Source organism: Podarcis gaigeae (genome assembly GCF_964106915.1).
Source record: "Podarcis gaigeae genome assembly, chromosome: 11".
NCBI lineage: Eukaryota > Metazoa > Chordata > Lepidosauria > Squamata > Lacertidae > Podarcis > Podarcis gaigeae.
The window spans coordinates 18,200,564-18,225,307 of record NC_139687.1 but is presented as its reverse complement, the minus strand read 5'-3'; the positions used below and the strand labels follow the sequence as shown (position 1 = coordinate 18,225,307).

General features: G+C 43.5%; 1 long non-coding RNA gene across 1 annotated transcript in view; it reads right to left on the bottom strand.

Annotated features, from left to right (window-relative positions):
* Positions 1-18,353: 18,353 nt before the first annotated feature.
* The window catches only part of LOC310827012, a 37,305-nt gene continuing 30,914 nt past the window's right edge, over positions 18,354-24,744 (bottom strand). Inside the window, exon 4 of the long non-coding RNA XR_014556132.1 lies at positions 18,354-18,459. This is a non-coding gene — a long non-coding RNA (uncharacterized lncRNA). The remainder of the gene's footprint in view (positions 18,460-24,744) is intronic.

Here is a 24,744-nt window from a genome sequence, read left to right as displayed (position 1 = left end):
AAAGCCAAAAAAGGGCCTCTTCATCTTCACAGGCACACCATTCCTAGTTGTCTCTAGGAAGCAGAAGACCGCAAGAAGCAAGACAGAGAAAACCGCCCCATTTAAAGTCCTCATTAAAGGATATTTATTCATTTTTAAAATTGGTATACCACCATAGGTCTCAGGGTGGTTCACAACATAAAATTACAATATAAAAAACCACAAAATGCACAATAAAAACAAAGGCAAACACAACCCAATTGTTATGTATTGAAGTTCTCACCCAGGCCACCAGGAGTATTGTGTATGTAGTTTTCACTCAGGTCCACATCAGTTATTTTAGGCGGGAAACCCTGGGTTGTTCTTGCTACAGTGTTGACAGCCAGCTGCCTATAAAAGCAGGCCGGCTGAGCTGTTTGCTGTTCAGTTTCTATTCCAGCTTACAAAATAAAGAGCTGCTTGGAGAAATCGCTGTGTCATCTGTCATGTCTACCCACTATTCAACACTGGCGACGAAGGTGGGATCGATGGACATCAGAGCACAGCCAGACGCGGCCACCCTCTGAGATGAGCTGAATCACGGAGCTGAAACACTGAGCGAAATCATGGAGCAGAACCAATACAGAGCTGACCGTTCTGGCTAGAGCACAGTGTACCATCCATCGCCTCCACATCGGCATCGGAACCATGGCTTCACTCGTGCCTCTACCGCCATTTGCCCCAGCCTCTGAATCCTGGGACTCCTACCTCGCTCGGTTTGACTGCTACCTCCAAGCAAATGAGCTGACAAGAGGGTCTGTAGAGCAGAAGCGGGGCCTCTCCTCAGCCTTTGTGGCCCCGAAGTGTTCGCGACGGCCCGAGCATTGGTTGCGCCTCTAGCAGTCCAGGCAGCACCTTGAGACACGATTCAAGAGAAGCTCCGCAACCACTACATCCCAAAGCCATCCAAGATTGCTGCCCGCCATGCGTTCTACCACTGGAACCAGGCAGAGGGGGAGTCAATCAACAACTACACCACCACCCTCCGACAGGCTGCAATGCACTGCGAGTTCCGAGACTTAGATGATGCCCTGATGGATCAAATCATCTGTGGGGTCCGGGACATCCGTCTGCAACGACATCTTCTCACCAAGCCAGACCTCACGCTGCAGAAAGCCACTGAGGAGGCCGTGGCCTCAGAAGCTGTTGAACTCTCCGCCCAGGAAATCCACAAGGCCAGTAGACCGTATTTAAAGGACTATGTTGTTGGACATGTAACACTGTTGGTCTAATGGAAGTAATGTGAAATGTAACCGATATGCTTTGTGCCTAATTGAACCATTACGTGTAGTGCTGTATATAAGGAAACCATTACGATTGTAACTAACGCCTTATCTCGGTGGGGAGGGGTGTTATGTATTGAAGTTCTCACCCAGGCCACCAGGAGTATTGTGTATGTAGTTTTCACTCAGGTCCACGTCAGTTATTTTAGGCGGGAAACCCTGGGTTGTTCTTGCTACAATGTTGACAGCCAGCTGCCTATAAAAGCAGGCCGGCTGAGCTGTTTGCTGTTCAGTTTCTATTCCAGCTTACAAAATAAAGAGCTGCTTGGAGAAATCGCTGTGTCGTCTGTCATGTCTACCCACTATTCAACACCAATAATCCCCTCTTCCACAATATATTGAAAAGGGCATTAGATGTCTATCAGCCAAAGGCTTGGTTATCAAGCAACGTTTTCGCTTGGCACCTATAGGTGTGGAATGAAGGAGCCGAGAGCCACTGCAGAAAAGGCCCGTTCTCATATTGCCACCCTCCGGACGTCTCCAGATGCTTCAATGTGTTCCCAGCTAAAATTACCTCTATAACTGAATTTCAAGGACCACAACGTGATTGGGAGCAATGTCATTAGTATCCTGTGCAGTTATATATATATATATTTATATATATATTAATACTGCTGTAACTGTTTTATTGATTTTCATATGATTAAGTTACTGTGTTTATGCTTTGGGTGTGAATTTTTGTAAGCCTCCTTGATAACCAATTTTGGCGAAAGGCAGGATATATGCTTCCTGAATAAACAGATATTCTTGAGACCACAGAATAAATGCCATCATCAGGAGTGCAAATGGATTTTGTCTTGGAACAGTGTTCAGAATTAAAACAATTTAATATTGGCATGCAATGAACACTCTTATAACTGATTCTTTCTTTTCCTGAGCTCTTTCTGTTGCACACCACTAATTTTAATTGTTAATTTTTTGTAGGTTTTTAAATAAACTAGAGGTCAAATAGCTTTCTTTTGTGCAGGAGGGATGTTTGCTGAGGTAGAAAATCAAATGTTAGGACTAACTGATTATTATGTATTGCAGAATCTATATATTTATATCTTCTGTGTTTAAACAGCTATTTTAAGAATATTACAGTACTGTATCCTGGATCGGAAAGTACATGGAACTCATCCACTTGGCTATCATTCTCCCTTGGAAGAAAAATTCATGTAATCCATCTTCCAGAAAACTACTTAAACAAAATCACCAATACTTTGTCAGCGCAGCTAAGAAAGCCCATGCCGTTGTTTGGTTTGTCTCTGTTTTCCAGGAAAGGATCTGAGTATTTCATGTTGATTGCTTGATTGGCTGCAGTGGGACTCTTTAAAAATACTTTTAAAAATCAGGAATCCAGTAGAAATCAAACATAAGCTGCTATCAATCATGCGCTTGGGGTATTTGGTGAGGTTTTTACTCAGGAAGATGTCGTTAAAAGTTGCAGAAATTAATTGGTGCCATTGAACATAATGGCCTTTCCTGACACAGTTCTTCAAATGTAAAGAAAAATTATGGATAAGGCAAATTCCTCGTGGGATTTTTATGGATGTCTGCTTTGTTCTGTTATTGTTTATTGTAAATGTTATTACTGTGATCTATTGTCCTATCATGCTTTGTCTATACCGGTGATGCCATTTTGCTCCTTCTAACAACGGAGGGTTTCCGTCACTGGCCAAAATAGCATTTATTTTTAATTTCCTTGTCTCTTATATATATATATTCCTGAAACAATCTCCAGGCATGAATGTCATGTGTTTAAAATTTCATACCTGAAGACATTTTGCTTTGAAGGAGTAAATTTTATCTCACACATTTCCAAACAATTCGGAACAGTAAGCCCTGCTGTGATGGTACAACTTGAGGTAATTTTAGTGGGGCTTCTGCACCAAACCCTACACAAGTCCCAATGAAAGAAGTGGAGGGGGTACACTATCAGCTCAAAGGATTACAACTGTTGTATATTTATCAAGTTTATTTTTTAACTTGGTTATTGTATGCACTCAGCATGCAGCCCCACTAAAACTGCAACCCTATAAAGCCTGTCTGCGAGTACGTTGGAACTTACTTCTGAGCAGACATCTATAAAATTGCACTGTTAGGCTGGACCCTCTATTTTGTTACCTGGAAAGAAGTGCAACTGAATTCACGGGGCTTTATTTCTGAGCAGACAAGTGTAGAATTGTGCTGTTAGTCTGCAGTCCTAAACACACATGCCCAAAAGCAATCCCATTCATATTAGTGAGACTTCCTTCCAAGCCAAAATGTCTAGGTGTGTAGTAAAGGTAAAGGGACCCCTGACCATTATGTCCAGTCGTGGCCAACTCTGGGGTTGCAGCGTTCATCTCGCTTTACTGGCCGAGGGAGCCGGCGTACAGCTTCCAGGTCATGTGGCCAGCATGACTAAGCTGCTTCTGGCAAACCAGAGCAGCGCACGGAAACGCCATTTGCCTTCCCGCCAGAGCGGTACCTATTTATCTACTTGCACTTTGACATGCTTTCGAACTGCTAGATTGGCAGGAGCAGGAACTGAGCAACGGGAGATCACTCCCTCGTGGGGATTCGAACCGCCGACCTTCTGATCGGCAAATCCTAGGCTCTGTGGTTTAACCCACAGTGCCACCCGCGTCCATTCAGGTGTGTAGTATTCAATCGCAAATGCATGTAACAAACCCCAGGTGAACTTGTTGCCATTTCTATTTTCAGGAAAATAGTTATAGGAAAGGGTAAAGAAGCAACAAAGGCTCCAATTCTCTACTTCAAAAATGGCGGCTCTAGCCACTAGCAGGGGCAAGTTTGCTCCACCGCCTTTCACCTGTAAGAGATTTGGATTGGAATCTCCACAAGGAGGGCAAGGTCACCTGGGAGGAGGTGACCAGTCACGAGGGAGATAACTGCAGGAATCACACATGCGCTTCCCCAATAAATATATATTTGCAATATGTCAGAGGGGAAGCCACTGGGCGAAATTACTTGGTGGGCTGGGAAAAGGTTAAGCATATCCTTCCCTTCCTGCTTCTCTACCCTAAATCCTGGGGGTTTTTTTCCTCTTGGAAGTTACTTTTCTTTAAAAATGGAGCAACAGTCCCAGGCTATGTTTTTTGTGTACAAGGTTTAATGAGCCCCTTTCTCCCAGGTAAGTAAACATAGAATTGCAGCATCCATGCATCTGTTTCTCCAGCATGGTATATTACTAAAGAGATGGTTTGTGTAAGTGAATATTTTCTACTGCACAGCCGTTCCCGTTACTTATTATTATGATTTCTTACCTGCCAATTGCCATAAGGTCCCAGGGCAGGAATACAGTACTGATATCAGTCAAAACAAATACTAATAAACTGCATAATGTGTACAAATTAAATTACACTTTGAATTAAGCTTTAGGAAATCCATTACTCTTTTTTTTTCCTTTAAAGATTATGTTCCAAATGACAATAGAAGCAATATACCCTTCTTCAGCCATTATGATGCATAAGAAAATTCTGCCCCAATTAGCTTGCCACAGTGTTGCATTAACTTGCCACACCCTTACGGTTAAAATAAAACTAAAATTAAAGAAACAAATTGTATAGAAAATGCTGAAGAAAAAGCAAACGGGGGGGGGGGTTAATTAAAAAAAGAGCTAGGTATCGTCAGATGATCTTTATACAATTCATATATACCAGGGAAATTTCAATAGAATGTAAGAAAAAAGATTTCATTCATTCAGTCAACAAGATATAAGACTGGGTGGAATCTTCAATATGTATAAAACAATGTTCTATAATCAGGCTCAGTCTTTTGATAAACTTGTTAGATGCTTCCCGCATCTTTATCTCTTTTGTAGTATGTAAATTGAGTTAAGAAAGCTTTTTCCCAGCTTGTTGTATACCACTAAATCCAGTGATTTAGATGACTTCCAGTTAGTAGCAATGACAAGCCTAGCTGCTGTTAATAAAGCTGATATTAGTTCCAGCTTTTCTTCGTTAACGATTTTGGAAATCTAAGCATCTTTAATAAAAGAAATGTTTTATAATGTGTTTGTTACAATGTGTGGGTGTTACAACTGCGGCAATAATGGAATTACAGAAATTAGGTTTTCTTCTCAAGGATGGTTCGGCTTGAAATTTTTATTAATACAGCCCTGCTAGCCTGGTAATCCTTTTACACTGCTTTGCATCCTTCTTTCTGGGTCATGAGAAATCCATTTAGAGGCTTTGGGGAGCAGAAGTCTTGCTTTGAAAAATGGCAGTGAATTAAACTTTAAAGCATACTTTTCTTCATTAAGCCTCTTCTGGCCAGGATCTGTGCAGTTTATTGAGGTTTTACATTAAACTGCTCAAGATGTTTTCTGTGAGAAGCAATAGACTGGGGATAGTGTTCTCTTAACAGTGTAAGTAAAAAAAGAAAGGAAAGGAAAATCTATTACCATAATACAATAACTCTGAGACTATGTACACATTACTAGCTTGAAACGCAGCTGGGTCTTTCTTTGCGTGTTGAGGTATCCAATCCACCCCCCAAAATAACTCACAACGGACACGTAATTTTTGTTTAAGATTTTTGGCATGATTTTGGCCACAACTTTATTAAAATACAAACTGTGAGTGGTTGTTTAGGCATTGGTTAAGACTATCTGTCCCCCCGTCTGGGGACAGAACTGACTTCCAGGCACCACCGAAAGACAGTGCAGGGGAAAGCAAGTCGGGGAAGAATTGGAGCTGAGACACAGACCCTCAACTCTCACCCACCTGCTCCCCGAAGGCTTGCCAGCCCTAGTCCCATTCCAGGGATTGGATGAAAAGATGGCAAGCCCCAGGATTCCTTTAACGGAATTCCCTTTCCACAGCAACCATGGAGGGGCAGGCCCAGCCTATCCTGAACCCCTCCATGGAGGGGTAGGCCCAGCCTATCCTAGCCCCTCCTCCACCAGATTTATAACCAATGCCTAACCACAACCTTACAAGTTGTGCCGATTTGCTACGCAGTAGGCAAAAACCACCCAGCCAGCCAATTTGCCAGGTGGAAAAATTCCTACCAGGCCCCTGCTCAAAGGCAGACGACCCCATGACAGGCATAGCAAGGTCAACGCAACAAACCCCTTATTCTAGGGCGGGTGGGCGGGTGATCCGTTGCACGCAGCAAAAGAGAAAGTACAAGGCTGCGTGCAGAGTATTTAAACCTTTTACCCCTCCCACCAAAATTGCAACATAACTTTTGCCCCAGCAACTCGGCAATCCAATCAATGCCCCCTGGCCATCTTGGAGAACTTACCCAGCAACAAAGGGGTGGCTCAGTAGACCCCACCGCAACACGTGCTCTCCCTGAAGGAGAACACGCTTTTTCTGAATTTGGATCAGAGCTGTTTTGTGGGCAGATGCACTGAAAAACAGCATTTCACAGGAAATGGCAAGACAGATACAGGAAAGGATATGGATTGTAGCTAATGTTGCATCCACAGTGGTACCTCAGGTTACATATGCTTCAGGTTACATACGCTTCAGGTTACAGACTCTGCTAAACCAGAAATAGTACCTCGGGTTAAGAACTTTGCTTCAGGATGAGAACAGAAATCGTGCTCCGGCGGCGCGGCAGCAGCAGCAGGCAATATTAGCTAAAGTGGTGCTTCAGGTTAAGAACAGTTTCAGGTTAAGAACGGACCTCCGGCACAAATTAAGTACTTAACCCGAGGTACCACTGTACATTGCTTCCCAAACCAACATTAGGAGCACACTGGATGCAGAGTGAACAGGAGTGTGTACACAGCCTAAGTCAAGAGTTTGGATGTCTTTTTTTGTTTGGGTTTGTTTTGGGCCTCATGGTTGCCTCATTGTTTCATACAGATGTGGAGGGGGGAAGAATCAGGGCATTTAAACATCTATTTTGTTGTTGTTGTTACAATTTGTTTACTGCCTTGTATCCATAGATCTCAGGGCGGTTCACAACATAAAATTACAATAAAAATAAAATTAAGAACAAAGACAACCCAATAATCCCCCATCTATCTACACTTAATGAGACAAAGCAATGCAATTTAATGCATACTGGTTTTGTTTTAATTTGTTCCCTCTGCGATAAGATGTCTGGTGGATTCAAAGCTGCAGGTTTTCAGTTTCAGTTCGCTAGCATCCAACTGTCTTCACCTGTCTTCAAATGACTGCGGCTGGCTAATTTGGTTTTATTATTTACATGGATTTTCCTTGGCAAAAATTGTACAGGTTTCAGATGACTGGAAATAAACTCAAAGTTTAGTAGGCTTTTGTGATGTCATGGTCTTTAATGATAGACATTTCACTTCATACTATCCACATGTTTTATAATGAGATATTTTTTTAAATGGCCAGATGTACTCTTTCCCTCCAAACCTGCACCATATTGTAAGAGTTACCATTCACATAGCCTGATCTTGTCCATGTCAGAAGTATGTCCATGGGAGCATAGAAATCTGCCTCATACTGGGTCCATCGAATGGCCAGTGGCCACCAGAGAGAGACTGCTTCGACCCTCCTTGCCCCCCACAGCAGGAAGAGGAGGAAAATGAACCCACCGCTGGAGCCACAGCAAGGTCGGGTCCGCACTTCGCCTCTGTGTTTTCTGGACATGGGGGAAGGGGGCTCAGTCCCTACCCCACAAATAAGGAGGGGGCCAAAAAGGCTCGAAACTGTGGAACTGGTCCCCTGCCTGCATGTATTTCTCCTAGGACTCAGCTACACAGCTGCATGTAACACTGTTGGTCTAATGGAAATATGTGAAAGGTAACCAATATGCTTTTGTGCCTAATTGAACCATTGTGATTGTAACCAACGCCTAATCTCGGTGGGGAGGGGTGTTATGTACTGAAATTCTCACCCTGGGCCAGCAGAGGGATACTGTAGATAGCTTTCACTCAGGTCCACATATGCAAATAAGGGATTGAAAGTGACATTCAGTGATTGGATAGTTACAGAAAGTGGTTACTGTTGCGTTGTAGTGGAGCTCTATATAAGCAGGCTGGCTGAACCCTTCAGTTCAGTTCTGTTCTGGCCTGTGAATAAAAAATAGCTGTTTGAAGAATCGCTGTGTCATCTGATATGTTCCACCCACAACATAACAGAAGCGTTAGTCAGGCCCCCAAGACTGGCAAAGGACGTCCCAAGTGATGCCATTTTCAGTTTGCAGTGAACCCAGAAAGAGTGCCTTGCTCAAAGCACATCAGAATTGTGGAGCTACATGTTCTAGGCTTAAGCTCTGGCACTGATTATAAGTCATCAGAATGAACCGTGGTGAGTTTTGCATTTAACTTCTAAGACTTCTGAAATCAATGGGGACCATCAGCAGCAATGCAGTTTGTGCTGGGAATGCATAGCTGGTGCTGGGAATGCATAGCTCTCTAAGGGACAAACTACAGTTCCCATGATTGTGTGAGGGACATCGCATGCTTTAAATGTGTGTTGCGTGTCCTTCAAATGTATGCTGTGGATCTGACCCTGGTTCCTTTCCACGTTCTGCTGCTGTCTTTAATTTGTATCATTTTAATCATGTGCAGGATGACCGAAGGAGCATGGTTGCATTCTGAAACCTTTCGAAAAGGTCAGCCACAAAGTCATTCCTTCTGAGAGGTCTTGCGGCCATTGGTTCCTTTTGATGTTTGAGCCATCATGCAGACCTGATAAGTAGATGAATGACCATGATAGATGTGCACAATGAGCAAGTGATAAGAATTCCGGCACCTGGCGTGAGTTATGTGCCTGTCGTTCAGGAGTGGGGATGCTCACACTTTTATCTCCCCTCTCTAATTTCTTAATTACAAAGAAAGCATATTTTCTGCTCTCTGCATATGCATTTGGCAAAGAGCTCCTCTAATTGTCATCCAAGAACTAAACCTATGTTACAATCTTAAAATGACAGTAAGACACTCTTAAGTGTGTGCTTCTTTTTCAAGAAAACGGAAGCAGACACTGGCTGAAAAAGGTTCATGGAAGGGGAAGGGCAGGAGGAATATAGTACAGTCGTAACTTGGATCTCAAATGCCTTGGCTCCCAAACAAATCGGCTCCTGAATGATTGAAACCCAGAAGTGAGTGTTCTGGTTTTCAAACGATTTTCAGAAAGTGAATGTCTGGCACGGCTTCCGTGGCTTCCAATTGGCTGCAAGATGCTCCTGTAGCCAATCGGAAGCCACGCCTTGGTTTTCAAACGGTTCCGGGAGTCGCTTTCTGTTCGAGAACCAAGGTATGACTGTACCTTCAAATCCTAGATGACCATTACAGATCAGAAACGTGGTGTAGCAGCATCTGTGTAATGCACACCTATCTTTGCTGAGAAATAATTTCCACTGGATTTAATGGAGCCCACTGCCTGACAAATCTGTACACAGGATGCAGCCTTAAGTATGTCTTTCTCTGGAATGCTCTCTGTGCTCTGTAAATTTCCATAGAATCATAGGGTGGGAGGGGAAGCCAAAGGTAATCCAGCCCAACCCCCTTTATCCTTCGTTCTATATTTTCTGAAAGAAACAGTCCACCAAGAATTGCTATTCTGTAACATACGTAGATTTTAATCAAAAGCCCACCAAAGCCCCATTGAAGTGAACAGGAGTTGGGTACCATTACTAGATAGCCCAGACAATAATATTATATATTATTGAGATGGAAGGAAGAAATAACCTCGACCAGAGAAGAATGGCAAACCAAGTTGATGGACTATGCTGAAATGGCGAAATTAAATGGGAACATTAGAAATCAAGAGGACAAGAACTTTAAAAAAGAATGGGGAAAGTTTACAATCTATTTACAAGAACTTTGTAAGCAGGTTAAAACATTAGCAGGGTTTTAACCACACTTGTAAATTAAAGGAAATTATGGATAATTTGGAAGGATAAAACTTGGATAGTAATGATATGCAGTTGTAAATATTATCATTAGGACCCATGGAACGGATTGGGGGGAAGTTAGGAGATTTAGAGCAATCACAATATCTGGATTTTGAATTTGTCTTTAGTTGTATGTTTACGCTTTTAAAAATAAAATAAAATAAAATAAAATATATTATTATAACCCATTTTACTTGGGGCTAATCCCCACTGACACGGGTGATGCTGTGGTCTAAACCACTGAGCCTAGGGCTTGCCGATCGGAAGGTCGGCGGTTCAAATCCCCACAACAGGGTGAGCTCCCGTTGCTTGGTCCCTGCTCCTGCCAACCTAGCAGTTTGAAAGCACGTCAAAGTGCAAGTAGATAAATAGGTACCGCTCTGGCAGGAAGGCAAACGGCGTTTCCTTGCACTGCTCTGGTTCGCCAGACGTGGCTTTGTCATGCTGGCCACATGACCCGGAAGAACTGTCTGCGGACAAACATCAGCTCCCTCAGCCAGTAAAGCAAGATGAGTGCTGCAACCCCAGAGTCGTTTGTGACTGGACTTAACTGTCAGGGGTCCTTTAATCCCCACTGAATTCAATAGAACTTATTTGCAAGTACACATAGGGTTGAATCCAATGCTGCTGTTTTGCCATTCTGCTCACACAGCAGTCTTCTACTTGTGACTTGTGCAGTGGAACTGACTTTTCCTCTCCTCCCCACTGCAGCCCCCAGAACCACACTTTCTGGATCAGATTTTGAGGGTTCCTGGGAAGGAGAAGTCCCATCATGTGAGTGAACTTCTGCACATGCAGCACTGAATACAACCCCTGTTTAGGATTGCACTGTTAATCTATACAGTACAGTGAGCTTTACCTTTCTTTTAAATCAGAACCAGTGAGGGCAGTGAAGGTCCTGTGTGAGTGTCTGGAGGCGGTTGGAGGATGGATGGCGGCTAACAGATTGAGGTTGAATCCTGACAAGACAGAAGTACTGTTTCTGGGGGATAGGAGGCGGGCAGGTGTGGAGGATTCCCTGGTCCTGAATGGGGTAACTGTGCCCCTGAAGGACCAGGAGTGCAGCCTGGGAGTCATTTTGGACTCACAGCTGTCCATGGAGGCACAGGTCAAATCTGTGTCCAGGGCAGCTGTTTACCAGCTCCATCTGGTACGTAGGCTGAGACCCTATCTGCCTGCGGACTGTCTTGCCAGAGTGGTGCATGCTCTGGTTATCTCCCTCTTGGACTACTGCAATGTGTTCTATGTGGCGCTACCTTTGAAGGTGACTTGGAAACTACAACTAATCCCGAATGCGGTAGCTAGACTGGTGACTGGGAGCGGCCACCGAGACCATATAACACCGGTCTTGAAAGACCTACATTGGCTCCCAGTATGTTTCCGAGCACAATTCAAAGTGTTGGTGCTGACCTTTAAAGCCCTAAACGGCCTCGGTCCAGTATACCTGAAGGAGCGTCTCCACCCCCACCATTCTGCCCGGACGCTGAGGTCCAGCGCCGAGGGCCTTCTGGCGGTTCCCTCATTGCGAGAAGCAAAGCTACAGGGAACTAGGCAGAGGGCCTTCTCGGTAGTGGCGCCCACCCTGTGGAACGCCCTTCCAGCAGATGTCAAAGCGATAAACAACAACCTGACATTCAGAAGACATCTTAAGGCAGCCCTGTTCAGGGAAGTTTTTAATATGTGATATTTTACTGTATTTTTGGTTTTTATGGAAGCCGCCCAGAGTGGCTGGGGAGGCCCAGCCAGATGGGCGGGGTATAAATAATAAATTATTATTATTATTATTATTATTATTATTATTATTATTATTATTATTATTTAGCTGTTCTTAACCAGAATGAATACGGTGCTCTCATTTTGCAAGTGATATAACACGGCATGATTCTCTCCTGGAATATCAAATTGTTGTATCATTACAGCAAGAAAATTTAGTGCAAAATTCACTTTTAAAAAAATAAGTGTCCCGCAATAGAGGGCAAAGCGTTTTGTATCTTTTCCCCTCCCTTCATTTAGATTTTCTCGGTCCTTTTCAAGCTACGATTTGTTTACTAGAGGCATTACAATTTAGTGAGACAAATTAGGCTAAACTTTTTATCTCTGGTGGTTTGCTCATGCACTGATTGAACTAGTATTTCTTCTAAAGATTGCCTAGGAAGATAAATGAACAGGAGGAGCAATTAGAGTAAGGAAAAACTAAAGATTGGCTGACATGATTTAAGTTTACTGCAAAGGCAGTTTGTCATTTTGTCTCTATAATCTCTATCAGAATTGACTAAAACCGTAAACATAAATCATTATACTAATTTATTTCTCCACACTATGGACTGGGAGACAAAGATTTCATTTTTCCCCCTTCCCTAAAGGCATTGGAGATTAAAGCATTCACTTTGAATTTTTTTTTAATACATAAAAACACAAAACGCAATGAGCCATTGATTGGTATTTCAGCTCCCTCAGATAAGACTTTTGCTAGTAAGCCTACAAATATTCCCCATTCTCTTTCTCATTTAGATGTTGTATACAAAAGATAGAATGCATAAATTTCATTCATTTTTTTTTAAGAAATGAAAGTGTGTAGCGCTATCACAATAACTAAATTAAGATCCCATAGGTTAGTTCTTCATGCAGAACCATTTAGCAAAGAATCCCTCATAAGGAAAACCTCTGGGACTGGGGAGATGTTATACTGAAAAACCCAGCGGAATGCGTAAGAACATTTCAAGCATAAATATCCATATAGACCCTCGGAAGCATTGGTGTTTTGTGCGCAAGCTATAGGAACTGGACAACATTAGTAAAAAAAGCATCTGCAGTTGGGAAATGATTACAAAAAACCTCTCTTTTGCAATTAAAACATTCCTGGCATTTACTCCCTCCTGATCTGTGTTCAATGCATACAGTAGTTCAGCTCCATTATAGGTGATCATTCTTCTATTTACTGAGGTATGTTGGGGGATGAAATAAATGCTGCAATTTGTGATTTTCCATGAAGCTTAGCAGAGCATTCAGTAAAGGGCAAATTAAAATGTGTGATTCATTCCCAGGGCTTCCTCTTAGGTAAGTGAGTATAGGATTACAGTACAACACTGCAATCCAACCTACCCCTCCCAACCCCACTTTGTGCAAGCCTGGAGGGGAGCTTGGGTTGGATGGAGATATGTCATTGCCAACTTTTGCCTATGGAGTGAATCTGGTGGCACTTTGCTGGCATGGAGCTCCCTATTCTGCCCATGAAACCTTCAGGTGGAAGGCACAGAAGTCCTCAGTTAGCACAGAATTTGCTGCATTAGAAGCCAGCCCCACTGCCTTCACATGATGGGATAGGGCCCAATCTGGGCCTGACCACTGTGGTAGCTCTATCTAGGCTGGGACAGCATGTCGTCGTCCCCATCTTCTGCCCCAGCTAACATAAATGGAAGGACTGCAGATACCATACCCCTCCAACATTTGCATGGGCAGGCGGAGTCCCCCCAACCCCAGACAACCCCTGAGTGGAATAATGACTCAAGACAACGTGCTATGGGATTAAAATTGCCCACAACTTTATTAAATTTCAGATGTAGGGAGACCTTGGCTCAGGCACTGGTCAGTGATCCTTCCCAGTCCCCAGCCAGGGATCTGGGAGACATCAGGGTTATCCAGAATGTGTGGGGATTGGGCTAGCTCTGGAGAACATATGTTCGACCAGAGAGCCCCCCCCCCCCGTTTTACTATCACTGGAGGGGAGAGCAATGACAACCTCTCGGCGTATGGCCAATGCCTCCCCTCAAGACCCCCTTAACAGCGAACCCTGGGATCACCACCGCAAGGGGGGGCATGGGTCACCGCTTCACGCCCCCCCCCCATTTAGGAAGATAGACTATTAGCTCTGGAGCCAACGGGCGCTTCGCATAATAATAATTATTATTATTATTATTATTATTATTATTATTATTATTATTATTATTATTTATTATTTGTACCCCGCCCATCTGGCTGGGTTTCCCCAGCCACTCTGGGCGGCTTCCAACAGAGATAAAAAATACACTAAAATGTCACATATTAAAAACTTCCCTGAACAGGGCTGCCTTCAGATGTCTTCTGAATGTCAGGTAGTTGTCCATCGCCTTGACATCCAATGGGAGGGCATTCCACAGGGCGGGCGCCACCACCGAGAAGGCCCTCTGCCTGGTTCCTTGCAACTTGGCCTCTCGCAGTGAGGGAACCGCCAGAAGGCCCTCGGAGCTGGACCTCAGTGTCCGGGCAGAACGATGGGGGAGGAAACGCTCCTTCAGATATACTGGACCGAGGCCATTTAGGGCTTTAAAGGTCAGCACCAACACTTTGAATTGTGCTCGGAAACGTACTGGGAGCCAATGTAGGTCTTTCAAGACCGGTGTTATATGGTCTCGGCGGCCGCTCCCAGTCACCAGTCTAGCTGCCGCATTCTGGATTAGTTGTAGTTTCCGGGTCACCTTCAAAGGTAGCCCCACGTAGAGCGCATTGCAGTAGTCCAAGCGGGAGATAACCAGAGCATGTACCACTCTGGCGAGACAGTCCGCAGGCAGATAGGGTCTCAGCCTACGTACCAGATGGAGCTGGTAAACAGCTGCCCTGGATACAGATTTGACCTGTGCCTCCATGGACAGCTGTGAGTCCAAAATGACTCCCAGGCTGCGCACCTGGTCCTTCAGGGGCACAGTTACCCCATTCAGGACCAGGGAATCCTCCACACCTGCCCGCCTCCTGTCCCCCAAAAACAGTACTTCTGTCTTGTCAGGATTCAACCTCAATCTGTTAGCCGCCATCCATCCCCCAACCGCTTCCAGACACTCACACAGGACCTTTACCGCCTTCACTGGTTCTGATTTAAAAGAGAGGTAGAGCTGGGTATCACCTTCTGTTGTGTGGTCAGGGTGGTCCCTCCCCTTACCTGGCCTATCCCCTGGCATCACCTCCCGAGACGGGATTGGGCGATTGGCTGACGTAGGTGGAGACCTCCAGGTATCCAGCCTGGGGAGGATGAAGCCAGCCCGAACTTTCAGGAGCTGCACTGTGATCTGGGGAGCTGCACACGACCATGCAAAAGGCATGTGGGGCGCGGTCATTCTCCAGTGAAAATAGGCATGTCCTATTCCATGCTGCAGCTGATGATGATGTTGATTTTATACCCCACCCATCTGACTGGGTTGCCCCAGTCACTCTCAGCAGCTTCCAGCATATCAGTATATAAAAACATAATGAAACATTAAACACTAAAAAAAAACTTCCCTCTTCAGCACTGCCTTCAGTTATCTTCTAAAGGTTGTATAGTTGCTTATCCCCTTGGCTCCCTACCCCCTACCCTACAATATTTCTCCAATGAAAATAGGGATTTTCTGCCATACCCTCCAACATTTCTCTGATGAAAATAGGGACGCCCTAAGGAAAAGTGGGACGTTCCAGGATCAAATCAGAAACCGGGACGGCTTCTGTAAATACAGGACTGTCCCTGGAAAATAGGGACACTTGGAAGGTCTGAGATAAAGCAATGTTCCCACCACTTCACGAAGCCCTAGCTAGGATTTGAACTACACGCTACACAAAGTAACATGCAGAGGGACTTTTTTTACCCTTGGGAAGAGTAACAATTCAAAGATTCCCTGTTTTAGTGTAGGAAGAAACTTATAGCCCTCTGGTTCCAAGATCATAGATTTAGAAGGCTCTTATGGGCCAAAAAACCATCCAGCCTGACCCCTTCTCTAAATAATACCTTTCACTTAGTAGCATCCTCTCTTGACTAACTTACTGATCACAGTCGACACAAACAAGGCAGGACTGAGAAGAAGGAGCGCTACTCAAATTACTTTGGCCGAATTTGCACATAATGCGAAGCCGTGGTTTAGTAACTTGTGGATAATTAAACTATAGTTTAGCAAACCGGGAATATGCATCAGGCCTGTGCTTTTCCATTGTCTCCTCCATTCACATGCCAGCTTCTGTGAACCAATCCTGGTAAACTTATACTGCAGTTTCTTGTTGTATAAGAAAACATGGAACTGTAGTTTAATGGTGGTTCACCTACCAGAACCTTAAGATATGGTCTGAATGTGATTTAAGATTCTGGTCAATAAACTGATTTAACAAGCCAGCTATGGGTTTGCTAGCAACTACCTAATAATTGTGGGACGCAGGTGGCACTGTGGGTTAAAGCCTCAGCGCCTAGGACTTGCCGATCGAAAGGTCGGCGGTTCGAATCCCTGTGGCGGGGTGCGCTCCCGCTGCTCGGTCCCAGCGCCTGCCAACCTAGCAGTTCCAAAGCACCTCCGGGTGCAAGTAGATAAATAGGGACCGCTTACCAGCGGGAAGGTAAACGGCGTTTCCGTGTGCGGCTCTGGCTCGCCAGAGCAGCGATGTCACGCTGGCCACGTGACCCGGAAGTGTCTCCGGACAGCGCTGGCCCCTGGCCTCTTGAGTGAGATGGGCGCACAACCCCAGAGTCTGTCAAGACTGGCCCGTACGGGCAGGGGTACCTTTACCTTTACCTTTACCTAATAATTATGAGTTAGCTTTTCTCCATATTTGCAAATATTCTCATATATACAGTTTGTTTTACAAGTATACGGCCCGTTTATTTAGCCAACAGCATTCCATTCTTTACATTGTATTGAGAATTTAGAGCTACTACTTTGAGGCAGAATCTTTCTGCAAATGCTTAAATCCCAAATAAACAGTAAATCTCTCAGCTCTGGGAGCCTTATACCCATTTGTTGTATCTACAGTCTGGGTCTAAGCATTTGAATCAATTTACTCTTTGATTGGACTTTGCCAGCAGCACTGAAGGATCATTGCTGGTGGATTGTGATTTTTACCAATTAGGACGCTGCCATAAGTTTGATTTCCCCCTCTTTATATTTCCATCATATTGACATATTGTGTTTTGACTGTCCTGTGACATTTTTATGCTGTAATATTTTGTATTGGTGTGCTACATAGAATAAAAGGTATTGGATTTAATGGTCTTGTTCCATAATCATTTTTCTGGTTTTCCAGTTGAGGTGATTCTTTAATGTCACAGCTATTTGTCTATCTCATACCATTGTTGAACAAGTTAAAAAAAAATGGTTCTACTTTAGGACCAGTCTATACTTAAAAACAAAATGAAGTTTATCTGGATCTCAGACATTTCCTGGGATTAAGCAGCTGGTTGAAAAGAAGAAGTTACACTCCCAGATTAAAGAAGGACAACAAGGAACTGGGATCAGATGCAAGCCTAATTCCCAACTCTGACACCTTATTTCTGCACATTGCTATTGTTTTTTAAAAATTCATTTTTAATGAAGATTTTCTTGTGTTATGTAATAAACAAATAAACAAGGGTCTCTAATTTCTTTTTTCTTTTTTAAAAAATATTTTTATTTTCCAATATTTTTTTAAAAAAACAACACTTTTACATTCAATTATACACCAAATGCATCTTTTTTGACTTCCTCCCCCTTGCCCTGGCTTCCAAATTCAATCATTCACCATCTTGCATATCATTATTTTTCCTCTGTAATTTTCAAATCTTTATAATTAATACGTTGCCTGTATTTAACACATCATAAATGTTACAACAACCCTGCTAATGAAGGATTTCCACTTTCAGTTCATAGAGTCTTTTTCAGAGTTTGTGAAATGTCCCAGACATCTTGCAGTTGGAAGGAAAGAAAGGGGAAAGAAAGAGGGGCAGGTGGGGGTATTGCATAGTGTTAGTGTGAGCCAGTGTGGTATAGTGGTTAAGAGAGGTGGACTCGTAATCTGGTGAACTGGGTTTGCATCTCCGCTCCTCCACATGCAGCTGCTGGGTGACCTTGGGCTAGTCACACTTCTTTGAAGTCTCTCAGCTCCATTCACCTCACAGAGTGTTTGTTGGGGGGGAGGAAGGGAAAGGAGAATGTTAGCCGCTTTGAGACTCCTTTGGGTAGTGATAAAGCAGGGTATCAAATCCAAACTCTTCTTCTTCTTCTTAGTGTGGGGGGTGGGTTCTTTATATATTTATCTTTATTAGCATTGCAAGGGATTAGAGGTTCCAGAGTTTGCTTGGTTGTGCTCAGTTGGTTGCAGTGTGTGTGTGTGCGCACGCCAAAGTTCAATCCTTTTAGATATCAAGCTGGAACGTGTGCAAAGGAGGGGAACCAAGACGATCAAACCGAGCCTTATAAGGATTGGTTGAGGGAGCTGGGTATGTTTAGCCTAGAAAAGAGGAGACTGAGAGGAGATATGATAGCTGTCTTCAAATATGAAGATGGTTGATAGATGGATCCAGGTTGGTCTTCCTCCTGCCATGATGTTCTCCCTGGGAGATGCAGCTTCTTGGTGGTCTTTGCCCTCTGGTAAGAATGTCCTCCTATTAAACAGAGAAAGTTTCTCATTGCTTCTAACTGATCTGAAGCAACTGATTTTGAAGCACACATTTTGTGATTCTAGTAGAGCGAGCTAGTTTTTTCCTGCTCTGGAGGGCAGGACTTGGAACCAATGGCTTCAAGTTACAAAAAAGGAGATTCCGACTAAACATCAAGGAGAACCTTCTAATAGTAAGAGCTGTTCGACAGTGGAACGGTCTCCCTCGGGAGGTTGTGGGCTCTCCTTCCTTGGAGATTTTTAAGGAGAGGTTGGATGGCCATCTGTCATGGATGCTTGAGCTGAGATCCTGCACTGCAGGGGGTTGGACTAGATTGTCCTTGGGGTCCCTTCCAGCTCTCTGATTCTATTATCCTATGACACGCATCTCTTGCTCCATAGCATCTGAATCTGGATTGTACAATCTACGGTCAAAGCTACATTGACATAACAAAGCCCTGAACAACTTGGGCCTGCCAGAGTCCATATATTCCAGCCCAATCACTGTAACCCCATGTTACAGAGGCCTGAGCAGCCCCCACTAAAAGTTGGGCATTTATTGTTTCCGGTCACATGATGTAGAGCATTCTTCCAGCAGAGCAAAGAGGTATCCTCGCTGCTAATGTTCAGGCATCTGCATTAGACTTTTTTATTCCAACAGACCTATTCAGCTACTTAAACATTTTTAGATGCGCCAGTCATTTTTATGATTATTCTGTATTGCTTTAATGATGTTTTATGCTTTCTGTGTTTGTGGAGCATGTGGTATACCACCCTGGCATTTGGTAGGAAGAGCAGTCTATAAATCTTTATAAAAAATAAATAGAGGAAGCCCTGTAATATGCATTTATATTAGCCCATCCCATTTGGAGTGCATTCTGTCGGGGAAAATGAATGACCATTGTGCCTTTTCCTAAATAATAAAATACCATCATTTATTCCATGGCTTGTGCTATTTCCTAAATCGGAGAAGACAGTCATTATCCTCATGCAAATTAAATTCGTCTGTTTTATATTGCTGGAGTGTTTTTCTGGTGTGTTTGCTTACGCATTCCACTCATGTATTCTGCTTTATTTCACCTTGTTCTGTTGTGATGTTTTTAACTTGACATGTGTCCCCCCCCCCACCGCCTCCGGCTTTCACTTTATGCTAAATGCATGCCTCCATAGTCTTTCTTTCTTTCTCTTTTTTTCATTTGCTTGCTAATGCCTACTGCAGAAATATTTTGTACCTGCAGTTCCTCACTTGAATTGGAAGAACAATTAATAGAAGAATGTGGGAATGAGAAAGCACTGATGCCCATAAGTGCTAATGACTTCTCGGAGTATTTGAAATAGTCCTAAGGTCAAGATAAGCATTAGCAGAGTAATGGACTGAGATTAGCTCCATTTCTGGCTCAGTCCCAGTGCAGAAATTGCTGTGTTAGACTTAAAGGACTCCAGTGTTTGTTCTATAGAGGGCTAAAGAAGGGCAATCTATGTTGAAGGGGGGGGGGGGAATCCTTGCTCATTTATAGGATCAAAGTAGGTGGAGAAAGGTTTGGAAGAGTGCCAAGAGTTCTGGTTTTCTCTGCAAGCAGAAAAGTACGCTGAAATTCAGAGGAAGGAAATAAGCTTTGCTTTTGAATAAGCAAGCTTGTTTCGGGACTCTAGGGGGCAGTAGCCCACAACAGGACAAAGGGCCCAAAAGGTTTTACGAAAAATGATCTACTGCTTCTTTCCACTGGTATTTTAAGTTGCATGTGCACACAATAAGAGGGACTTTGGAATCCCAGCACATCAATGTGGCAGATGGGTAAGAAGTGTGTTCTTCAAATAATTTAAATAGAGTGTGGGTTTGTTCAAAGAGGATCAGATGTAGGCCAAAGTGAAATCACGAATGCAGCTGGATTGGTTTAGTTATTGAAGGTAATTATTAATTGTTAAAGTTATTTTCCAATTGAAAGGAGAGGGAATGCAGTCAAGAATTAAAGGTCTTAAAGCCCCGGGAAAGGAGGGGAAGAATTGAAGAAGGGGGTGGGGGGGGGAATCAAAGGCAGATCAAGTAAATAAAATGTTTTAAAAACAAGGAAGAATAGAGAGAACAGAAAAACAGGTGAAGAAAAAAAGGAAGGGGGAGAAATTTGATGCAGGTCACTTTTTAATGGAACCCTACTTAATTTGCAATTTCTGAGAAAGCATCAGCCAAGACACAGGTTTCTTGTGAAATTCACACTTCTCTGAATTTTGCAATGCAGTTCTTTCCAACCAATAAAATCTATACAAAATGTTTATATTAGGTAACAGTGTGCATGAAAATTCATTAGTTAGTGAAAATAGCTTACACAAATGCATATTGGATAACATTGTTTTTTTCAGGGACTCTTTTTACAAAATTGTAAACTGATGCAGAAATGTGGTGAACGTAATCTTTTTTGGGGGGGAGAGGGGTAATAGAAATGGAAAGTAGCAAAAATCAAAAGATTTGGCCATCTCTCATAATGGTTGAACTATGTGAGATGGTGACACTTGTACTTCACTGAACTTCTCGTTTTGTCATTACATCCAGTTATGTGTATCACTTGTACTGCCGAACCATGAAGTGTAAACAGAGTTCTTGTAAACTCTTGTTATCATATTGTTGATCAGATGAGTCTTTTCATCAATGTGATAAGAGTTGTAAATTTTGCACTATGTAAACCACCCTAAGCTCCATAGGTAAAGTGTGGTATACAAATTCACATAATGATGATGTTGATGATGATGCTGATGAAATTAATATTCACCTGTAGACTTTACTTCCTGTCCCACCAACCACCACCACTTGGAATTCAGCATTTATTTATTCAATCCCCAGCATATCCAGGTAGGGCTGGAGCAAAACACTGAAACCCTAGAAAGCCATTGTCCATCAGTATAGACAATGGTGAGCAAGATGAGCCAATGATCTGACTCCACATAAGGAACCTTCCTATGATCGGTGTTTTATTTGGCCTCAACAAAGAGGAGAAAAGCACACATCAGAAAACACTCTGGCTGCCACATTGTGCACCAGTTTGCAGCTCAAGGGCAGCCCCACAGAGAGTGCACTGCAGTTGTCTAAATGATAAGGCATGGCTCATAGTGGCCAGATCTGCCTTCTCCAGGAAGTGGTGTGGCAGGTATAATAGTCCAAGCTGGGCAAAAGCATTCCTGGCCACACTTGGCCCTCCAGGACCAATGCTGGCTCCAAAAGCAGTGCCAGGCCATTAGTCTGGTTCCTCTCCAGAACAGGCTATACTCTCAATCCGAGTTTAGTTTGTCTGATGACCATCAGACTGTTTGTCTTGTCTGAATCAAGCACCAGCTCATTAGGCTTCACCTGGTCTTTCATTCCCCCCCAGGCAAAAGTTCAGGACTTCCACAATTTTTATTTAGCATATACAATGCATGGACTGATGGCACTGATAACAGAGTTTAGGCTAAATCTCGATGCAAATATCCATACGCAAACACACAAACAAACACTGCTCCAGCCCAGTGCCATTAAAATCATGTGCTCCAAAGACAGCACAAGCCTGCAGTAATTCACATTTGTTTTTTATTTATCCGCTTTCTGCCTGAAGGCTTCTGTAGGACCCAATGATGTATAACTATGAGCTGCATGAGTATATTTTATTCAGATCCATCGTTCAACAAGAGGAGAAAAGGCGTGACAGACCAAAAAAATGTAGCGCTGTTAACAAGAGCTTCTTCTAACTTTCAAAACACGCCATGGCAGGCATCCCTTCACTTTCTGGGCAAATAGCACATGGTACCGTGAGACATTAGGTTTTTAAAAGTGAAGTTAAACTGATAAATTAGACCTCATTTATTGAACAGCAGTTACAGCCAATTGCCCAGGGAGTCGTTTGACACCTCTGAAGACCCTGCTAACTTAATTGGTGATAGTTTGGGGGCTGAAGGAAGCATTTAAGCCCATAGCAGCAGGACACCGTGCAGCATGAAAATGGAGAAGACAAGCATTCGCACTGACAAGGGGAGTCATATATAGATTTTTGTGTCCATTGTTTTCGCTTATTTGTGTGTGTGCTTTACTCAGTCAATCAAATATAATTGACACCACTGGGTTCTGTTGTTTTGTGGATGACAGGAGCTAATGCAAGGCGAAAAAGCTGGAACTAAACTTCCCCCTGAAAGGCTGCGGAAAGGTTTTTCCGCCGGGCCTGTGACATTTTTTGCTCAATTGTATTAATTGATGTAGTGACAAGGCAGTTGGAAAGATGATGGATACTGATCACTACACCCTTTTTTATATAAAAAATATAAGGCTGGGGGATGATAGCTCAGGATTAACATAAACTCTGGTTATGTGCAAGTACGGGAAATGTATTCAGGGAGAACCGAGGCCAAGGAAGAATGAAGACAGAATTTCGAAACACATATCTGAGGAAGTAAGGCCCACAGAGTTGCATAGAGCTTTTACTCCCCTGTAAGTGACCGCAGGATTGCATTGTAAAACAGCACTCCCAAACACATGGGAGTCCCGCTGAATTCAAAAGTTGGAATCAGAGCTTGCTCATGCTCATAGGAGCATCCCTTGTCAGGGATCGTGCTGAGGAGGGCTGCACTGAGGAAGAATGGTGGGAGCCACCCCCACCCCCTGATCCTGATCATGATCCTGAATCTTCCCAGGAGCGGTAGGACAGTATAGATTTGGAACAGCGGTTTGCAGAGGGACATAGTTCAGAAGGCAGAAGCTGGGAAATACTGGGTGGGAAACAGCTGTGCAAGCCTTTGGGAGGCAGAGATGCAAGAGGGCATCGGAAGAGGGAGGGAAGGAAAGAGGGACAGAGGCCAGTGTTGCCCATGGCATCCCTGACCATCATTCAAGGTGCCCCAGGGTGCTACAGCGCACTGGTTGAAAGCCACTGCTCTACGGGATCCAGCCTATGAATACTAACTCATGAATAAACAGGTTTAAGACTGTACTACACACTACTGAAGGTAGACTCTAGAAAATGTATTAGTGGTGATCTTGACCTCTGATCTTCCTCTTTCAACTCTTCCACTAACATTATCCACCCATTGCTTCCCTGGCATATTTCCATGAACACTTAGTTGGTGGCTGCATTATATCCCATGAGATGCCTCTGCCTCATTTATAGAAGACTGAAGAACCATAAAACTTGGAGGGCCTTCTATTGGGGCTTTATGGGGGTGAGCAAATGAGGAAGGGGTATAGAGAGTACAAGCACAGCTCTGGTCAGGAAGAAGAAGAGCTTATGGTAGCCCCAAGTGTCCTAATATGAAGGATGGACTGAATTAAGTCCCACCCTGGTTTCTGGAACCATGAGGACTTGCTACTTCGCGGGCTATCCTGTGAATCAGCCTTCAGGTGAATCAGGCAATTTTGGTCACTCACAGACTTCTACTGCATTGATGATGTCAAGCAAAAAAGATAGTTAAAGACATTCCTTGGACTTGTTCAAAGGAAGGAAGGAAGGGAAATGGTGTCCTATGATAAAAGAATTCCCAGAACAATTGTGCAATGCAAGGAGGAAGAAGCTTGGCCTTCCAGATGTTGCTGCATTTCCTGTTTTGTTTTCATTTTGTGTGTTCGCAAGAGCATTTCCAAATCGCTTTTGGGTCCTTAAAAAGGGCTCCAAAACGTTTTACAATGCTCAGAAATAGGCGGGAAGCCTGTGACCCTCTAGATGTTCCCAGACTGCCAGTCACACCATCCCTCATTACTGCCAATGTCAACTTGGACTGATGGGAGCTGGAGTCCAAGAACATCTGGAAAGCCAGAGGGCCTCCATCCCTATTCTAATGTGTTAACTTAGCAAGAATAGCAGAGAAAAATATGGCACATATGTGCCCCACAGTTGTGGAAACTGTGCCTCTGGGGACCCTGCAGGACTCATCCATTGTGATGTGTATGAGAACTTTGAAGATCAAACATTCCTTTTTAACCAGGCCTCTGGTTGATTTGATGGACATCCTATGCCCTTTTAAACTGTAGTGGGGGTATTGGGGGGTATTGGGTTGTTACTTTTATTTTGATTATATATTCTGTGGTTTTATATTTTGATTTTGTTCTGTGAACCGCCCTGAGACCTCCGGGTATAGTGCGGTATATAAATTCAATAAATAATAACAATCTCTTTTCTGTAGCTTTTAGTGGGTAGTGAGTGCATAGTGAGGATTTTACGCTGTGGGTCCTTGGATTTGAAAAGCTGCCCTGCTCTTTTATTCATTAGATTAATTTACAGAATGTGTTGCTTTTTTATATATATTGCAATGTTTGTAAAACAATGGATGCCTCTCTGTG